Here is an 8,234-nt window from a genome sequence, read left to right on the forward strand (position 1 = left end):
GGTGCTCTGCTTCGCTCCCACAGTCCAAAGGTGAGAAGGTTATGTGGGTTAGCCATGGGAGATTTCCCGTGGTGTCCAGGGATATGCAGACTGGATGGATTAGCTGTGGGAAATATAGGGTAGGGGAGTGGATCCTGGTGGGATGCTCTTTGGAGGGTCAGTGTGGACTCAATGGGCTGAATGGCCTCCTTCCACACTGTAGGGATTCTATGATTTTTAACATGTAAGGATAATTATTGCAATAACCAAAGTCTTTATTCAATTCGGAACAGGTATTTGTATTATAACATGCATCTGCCTTGAGTCATGGCAGATGGTTTAGTAAAACACAGAAACTTTTATCTTGTTATAAGGTGTTAGTTAGAGTTTGTGTGAAGATGTTTGTGATACAAGCAAGGTTGAATTCATTCTCCAACCTCAGTTACTGACAACAGGCAGTCAGCTTACTTCTATGAACTGTTGTTGTTCATTTAGTGATGATGCTCTTACTATAGTGATGCTTTTTGCTTCAGCAATGACAATTCTATAGAATCTAGAGGCATTCTATAGAATCACAGAGGTCCACAGGATGGAAAAAAGACCCTTCAGCCCATCGAGTCTGCACCAGACAAACACAGCTACCTAACTATTCTAATTCCACTTTCCAGCCATTTCAAAGTTACTGCTTGTCCCAACCATCAATAAGATGTGAAATAGGACACTTGATGCACAAAGATAATTGGTTTCCGATTGGTGTTTAACTTCAAAAACATGAGCGTCACAAATTTGATTTAAGAAAAAGACGCTGATAGGAATATTGAGCTTCCCATTGGATTTGTGCCATCTGATTATTTTCCTCTCTGCTTTTGGGAAGTTTTCATGTTTCTCACAGAAAGGGATGTGAATTCTGTAAGAGGAACATATTTCCAGTTCAGGAAGCCACAGGTCAGGCATCGCATCTATCAGCTGTAGAATCAAACTTTCTTGACCCTGACCCAACGATGCGCCTTTATGTAACTTCAAAATATCATTCACATCAACTCTGACATTTCCCATGCTGGAAGGCATTGGGTCTTTCCAATGAATGAGATTCCCAATTTGGGAGCCAATCATTAACAAGCAAGCGGCTGTTCTGCACAGATGTCCTTGCGTGGTGAGAGTACAATCATTGTAAAATAATTTTAATCATCAGTGGTGTACAATTGTTACCTTTAACAAAGTGCTGCGCAGACATGAACTTGTTTTGTTTACATACATCCACAAGTGCTGCATGAAATGAAGCGCTCGGTTTCATTTGACACACCTCATTTAATGTTGAAACTTGCTTGGCATTTCCTTGCGCATTCTATTTTGCTTGCATTTGTTTTTGGTCATTCTATGATCACTGACTCATGCAGATGTTCGGTTAGGACTGCATCTTAATTCTTCCAAAATCCTTTGACAATCACATGCACTGATGACATTGAAGATTGCCAGCGGTTAAGAAGACAAAAAAAATGTGGAACAAGAATCAAACCCTTCCAGTTACTTTAATGGAAGCAAAAAGAAGAGCAGGTGGCAGCCCTCTCGGAGAGGTGACCCGGATATTGAAGCGTGTCATGTGACTGCACGGCATTATTTCTTGCATGCAGATAGATGTGTTTCCGAAGCCTGAGGAATCCTGACAGTTTAAAGGAGGGGACAGGAGCTATTTCCATGAAATATATCCCTTTGCACCCCTTTTTGTGCGTTAAAAGGACTGGGGCTCTTCTTCAAAGCTCAATTGAACAGGACCAGCCATATCATTGCTGTGTTTGCAGGCACAATTCTGTCAATTGATCAATTGGGTCAATGGGCTGAGGAGTGGCAAATGGAGTTCAACCTGGACAAATGTGAGGTATTGCATTTTGATAAAACAAACAAGGCCAGGGCTTGTACAATTAAACGTAGGGCCTTGGGTCATGTTTAGAATAGAGAGACCTAAAGGTTAGGGTTCACAGTTCTTTGAAGTTTGCATCACATATAGTCAGGGTGGTTAAGAAGGTGCTTAGCACGACTGTCTTCACTGCTCAGGCCTTTGAGTGTAGGAGTAGGGACTTCATGTTGAGGTTGTACAGAATGTCGGTGAGGCCTCTTCTGGGATACAGTGTCCAGTTCTGGTCACCCTGTTGTAGAAAGAATATTATTAAGATGGAGAGGGTTCAGAAGAGATTGACCAGGATGTTGCCTGGAATTGAGCGTTTGAGTTATGAGGAGAATCTGGATAGGCTGGAATTTTTTACACTGGAGTGTAGTTGGTTGAGAGGTGACCTTCTATGTGTTTATAATATCATGAGGGATATAGATGAGATGAATGGCAGGTATCTTTTCTCTAGCGTGGGTTATTTCAAGACTAGGAGGCATATTTTTCTGGTGAGAGCAGAAAGATTTTAAAAAGACATGCGGGGCAAATGTTTTTATACAGTGTGTGGAATGAACTTTCAGTGGAAATGGTGGATAGAGGTACAGTTACAACATTTCAAGGACACTTGGACAAATACACGATGAAGAAATGTTTGGAAGGATATGGCGAAAGTGCAGGCAGGTGGGGCTAGGTAAGTTGGAGGTTATGGTTGACATGGACTAGTTGGACCCAAGGATTTGGTTCTGTGTTGTATGCCTCTGTGACTCTATGAGTGGGCAGCACGATGGCTCAGAGTTAGCACTGCTGCCTCACAGCACCAGAGACCCGGGTTAAGGAGATTGCACATTCTCCCCATTTCTGCGTGCGTTTCCTCAGGATACTCTGCTTTCCTTCCACTGTACAAAGATGTGAAGGTTATGTGGATTGGACATGCTAAATTGTCCATTGTGTCCAGGGATGTGTTGGCTAGGTGGATTATCGATGGGAAGTGGAAGGTTAAAGGGATAGGATAGGCGGAGGGCGTGGGTCTGAGTGAGATGCTCTTCGAAGGGTCAGTGTGGACCTGATGGGCTGAATGGCCTGTTTCCAGACTGTTGGGTGTCTATGATTCTCTGAGTGACTCACCTATTGAATTCTGAGTCCTAAAGCCCATCTATCCTCTACAAGGCACAATTGAGAAATGTGGCGGAGTGCTCTCCACTTGCCTGGAAATGTGCAGGTGCAGCAACACTAAAGAAATTGACAAAGCAGTCCATTTGACTGGTGTTTTATCATCAGCCTTAAACGTAGACTTCTTCTACTCTTGATACACACAGTAGGCATATACAAGATGCACTCCAGCAAGTCGCTTTTGCTGGTTCAAAATCCTGGAACTCTCTGCCCAACAGGACTGAGACTGTTTCTATAACATGAGGGCTGCAATAGTTCAAGAAGGCAGCCCAGCACCAAGCTCTCCAGACAAACAAGGCTGAAGTACACATGCTGGTCTAGCAGGCAACACTTAACTCCCTTAAAACAATGAAACAAATCATCAGGCTATTGCTTCTTTCCTGCGATACAGCCTCCTATTGGTCCTCCAGCCTTGAGCATCTGTCTGGCTCCCTGAATTAGACAATAAGTAGGATCACAGGCTACTAACTAGCTGATCCGGGTCAACAGGATGTTGGGGGAGGGGTGTGTGTAGGGGGCTGCTTTAGACACCGCTGAGGATTTGGAAATCTGCATTTGACCTTAATGTCAAATAGGAAAATAGAAAATTCCCATCCAGCCCTCCTGGATTCTCCCAATCACCAAATACCATTACGGACTATCTCCGACCATCCAGTGGTTCCCCTTCATAGCGGATCTGTGTCTCCTTTACCCTGTCTGCATTGCCTCGGTATTGAGTATTGCCTATGCAGTTGAATGTTGCACAAGGAGTGAGCATTGTCTGAGGTTGTCGACATTATTGCTCGCCATGGGGTAGGTTTGTTGGCAGCATACCCAACCATGCCAAGATCTACAGGGCCCACTTGAACTAGGCTGGTATTGGAAGACTGTATGGTGTCTGGTGAGATGAGGTTGACACCCTATTGCATGGTAGCAGTGAAATACAACTTACATTGTACAATGGACACTGTTAATGAGACTAAGAGGGCAGACCTAGATGGTAGCTCCTACTCCTTCCAAAGGCAAAGCTGTTCTGCACACAAGTCTGCATGATAATGGTGTAGTGGGTGGTTATTTAAAACCATCCTCAGCATTTACCCATTAACAATTAAGCCTCATACATCAGAAACACACCTTCTCATTTTGAGTTAGAATGCAACTTTTTACTCTCTTTGCAGTTGGTCAAGTTGGCATGATAAATTATTTCACAAGTGCAATGAGCACAGCAGAATGCAAGAAAGAGGTCAAAAGCTCAGAGTGATTTCACACCTCTGGTATTTGAGGAGCTATTCTGCAGTAATAGCAGAACTCAAGAGAAACCAGATGCATAAACAGGACAGTTTAATGATAAATAATGTTGGAATTTGGAAAATAATCCATTTCACATATGCAGGGTCCTTTAATGTAATTGTATTATTCCCATAAGATTGTTATTTCCCAATTTCCCCCCTGATGCTTTTAGTCTCTTTTAAGCTCTTCTATCCATCTGTAAATGTTGCAATAAGATATGGGGTCATGTTTACTTAAATCTGATGGGATTTATAGTTTAACACAATGTGTTGTGGGACAGTTTAACAAACTTTTGCAGTAATCCTCGTCCACAGCTGTTTCTAAATTAGTGTTTTGTGAAAAGATTTATATGCATTTATCCAGAATTCACTTCTGGTTCAAACAATTTCAGTTTCACTAGACTTTGAAATATTTCGATCATGCAACGTGCAGTTAGTGGCCAAGTAAATCCTCATGTAAAGGGATAATTATGTATCTTATTGCCGAAGAACATCCCAAGGTCAATGTTACAATGCCAGCTGACAACGTAGTTGATAGTTTGTATCTAAGTTCTTCTCAGAATTCTGAAGCATTTTGATACTCATCTCTAATTGCCAAGGGTAAATGATGGTTGGTCTTTTGAACACAAATGTGACATGTGGTAGAGATGTTTGCATGGTGCAGTCGATCATAACTTGAAAAATTTCATTTCAAAGAAAAGGAACAGAAACTCAACATAATATATGAAGGGACATATAGAAGAGTTGGTATTCCCACGCATTTGCTGCCCTTCTCCATCAAAGTGGTCAATGTCTAGGCATGTTTTGACCACCAGGCATGAGGGTGGTTATGTTTCAAACTGTCTCTTCAATTCAAGGTTAAAATGAATAATGAAAAGGGGCAATGACCTGCCTCTGAGGAATATTAGTTGCCTACAAATATTTAGGCCACAATGATTTCATTTGTTTGTTCATTACATTAAATGGTTTAAAATGCAAACCTTTGCCGTGCAATTGCTTCAATGTGACCTCTGAAAATTAAAGTATCTTTTCAAAGGTTTTCAGTCACTTCGGGGGTCGTGATACTGAGGAAACTTGACTGCTTGTGCATCCTATAAATAGCACACATTACCATCAATAAGCACTGGTGGTACCGACACTAGATATTTATAGCAATGGGCGACAAGTCGATCAACGTAAAGTAGGAACTGCAGATACTGGACAATCTGAGATAACAAGGTGTAGAGCTGGATGAACCCAGCAGGCCTAGCAGCGTCAGGGGAGCAGGAAGGCTGACGTTTCAGGCCTCGGGCCTTCTTCAGAAACCTTCTAGGCCTGAAACGTCAGCCTTCCTGCTCCCCTGATGCTGCGTGGCCTGCTGTGTTCATCCAGCTCTACACCTCGTTATCTCTAAGTCGAACAAGTTACTTCACTTTTGTTTGCACTGCACACTTGCTCAAATACTGCCTCATTCCCTATTGCTTTCCCACCTGATTCTGAGATGTTGTAAAAAATGAACAAATCTTCCGAATCTCGACCGTCTTATAAATTACAATGATCCCAGCACGCTGAGCTGTGAAGCTCCCTACACCGACATCTCTACTCTTGGCTGTGTGTTATTTTCTCTCCTTCTGGATGTAAGTCTCATTAGTTAAAGAAGTCGGGAGATTTAGCCCACTTCTCTTCACCAGAAAGAACATACATAGAACATAGAACATAACAGCACAGTACAGGCCCTTCGGCCCTCGATGTTGTGCCAACCTGTCATACAAATCTGAAGCCCATCTAACCTACACTATTCCATGTACGTCAATTTAACATAGTTTATTGTGATATTCTGGCAAAGGTGTTCCTTATTGATGATAATCTCAGGATCATGTGAGGTGGCAAAGCTGGTGATGAGATTGTGTTTTAGGGTTTGGATTCCTGAATTAAAATCCTGGTTCTTTCAGTAATTGGCAGAAGAAATTTCCTTGCAAGGTTCCTCATCCACTGATATCCACTCTTGACTTACAGCATTTCTGGCAAAAACAGTAGTGGAAAGGAGACAGAAATTTCTAAAAAATTGCCGCCAATATTTTCTTGTAAAATAACAAAATGGAAAAAAAATCCTTGGAAGGTCTTTTGCAGAGACTGGGCAGGAACAAAGTAATGGGCAATTGAAACTGGTCAGATGGTGTCCTCTAGTGGCCAAAACCTGAACTGAAGTTTCCTCGAAACCGTTCCACAGATGCATTGGGGATAACAAAGTGTGGAGCTGGATGAACACAGCAGGCCAAGCAGCATTTTAGGTGCACAAAAGCTGACGTTTCGGGCCTAGACCCTTCATCAGAAAAGGGGGATGGGGAGAAGATTCTGAAATAAATATGGAGAGAAGGGGAGTCGGACCGAAGATGGCTAGAGGAGAAGCCCGAAATGTTAGGTTTTGTGCTCCTATAATGCTGCCTGGTCTGCTGTGTTTATCCAGTTCCACACTTTGTTATCTTGGATTCTCCAGCATCTGCAGTTCCTATTATCTCTGATCACACATGCATTGAACTTGATCCTGGCAGTGTGAAGTGTGGGGAAGGCTCATTAACTCAAATTCGAAGGCAAGATAGGGACAGGAGCAATGGAATGCTCTAACTTATGATGAGATGTATGCTGCATCCCACATAACTAATGCCACACCTTACATGGGCATCGAGTCGCATTTTTTCCAATGAAAAACAATTTATTACCTCCATCAAAATTTTAAAAGACAGTTGGTGTTCTGGGATATAGTCTCATCAGACTTGAAACGTTAACTCTATTTCACTCCACCGACGCTGCCAGACCTTCTGGGTTTCCACTGCATTCTTTGTGTTTATTTCAGACTGTTAGCATCCACGACTTTTAGTCACATACTAAAATCTCACATGTGGGTACAGAGATTTTGAAGCAAAAACATTTGCACCGCACAGACTTACAGCTAATATATGGATCGGAGGAATCAGAAAGCCAAGAGGGTCAGTGTAAAAATTGTAGAGCTGCATTTCCACCTTGAATTTAAAACATAAACACCATAATGTCCAGTGGTCATAACAATCCAAAACATCTATCACTTTGATGGACAAGGACAGCAAATACATGGGAACAACAACCCCTTCTAGTGCCCCTCAAATTCACATCTCATCTTCAGTTAGAATATGTTGCTTTACCTTTACTAACCCTGATACAAAAACATGAAAATTGTCATCAATTGCACAACGCAACCAAATATGTCATATTGGTTCAAGGACTGGGAAGGGTGAAAACAGCGTATCATATCAATTTGTAACCTCAGCCACTCTTGCCTAAGGTAATTAAGCAGGGAATTTTCTCAATGGTAAAGCAAGGAACTATGATATCTGCAACGAAACTAACAAGCTGGAGCTCACGGACGGTCCCAGTCATAAAATCAAATGAAATCTACAGCAATCTTACATTGCTCAATGATTAAAGTTCATCCTCTGTCAATTGGATGAATTGAACAAAGCTGGGGAAGAACTCCATCTTCAAAAACACACAATGTCAACAATGGATTTTGGTGACTACCCATTGATAAAGAGTTTTAATAGTCACAACTTCATTACATCATTTGAGAGCTCAAGTTTCGGCAGGTTAACCTTTGATGTTCTAGCATTGGAAATGTTCCAGTGGTCAATATCAAATATATTAGAAAGGTTGTATGTAGTCATTTGTCATGTGGATGAAGTCCTCACCCATGGATCCACTCAAGCAGAAGCTTGCTCGAAAATAAGCTGCACTCCCATGCCTACAGGAAGAAGGACCTGCACTCGACAACAGATGTGAGTTCTCACAGCCATATGTCACATTCTCTTGGACGTACTGTGGATACATCTGCTTTCAGAGTGGATTCACAGAAAAATGAGAGCAACCAAGAAATTTCCAGCTTCTCGGAACATGTCAGAGTAACAGAGCCACATGGGCAAGGT

Source organism: Stegostoma tigrinum, chromosome 7 (genome assembly GCF_030684315.1).
Source record: "Stegostoma tigrinum isolate sSteTig4 chromosome 7, sSteTig4.hap1, whole genome shotgun sequence".
Classification (NCBI taxonomy): Eukaryota; Metazoa; Chordata; class Chondrichthyes; order Orectolobiformes; family Stegostomatidae; genus Stegostoma; species Stegostoma tigrinum.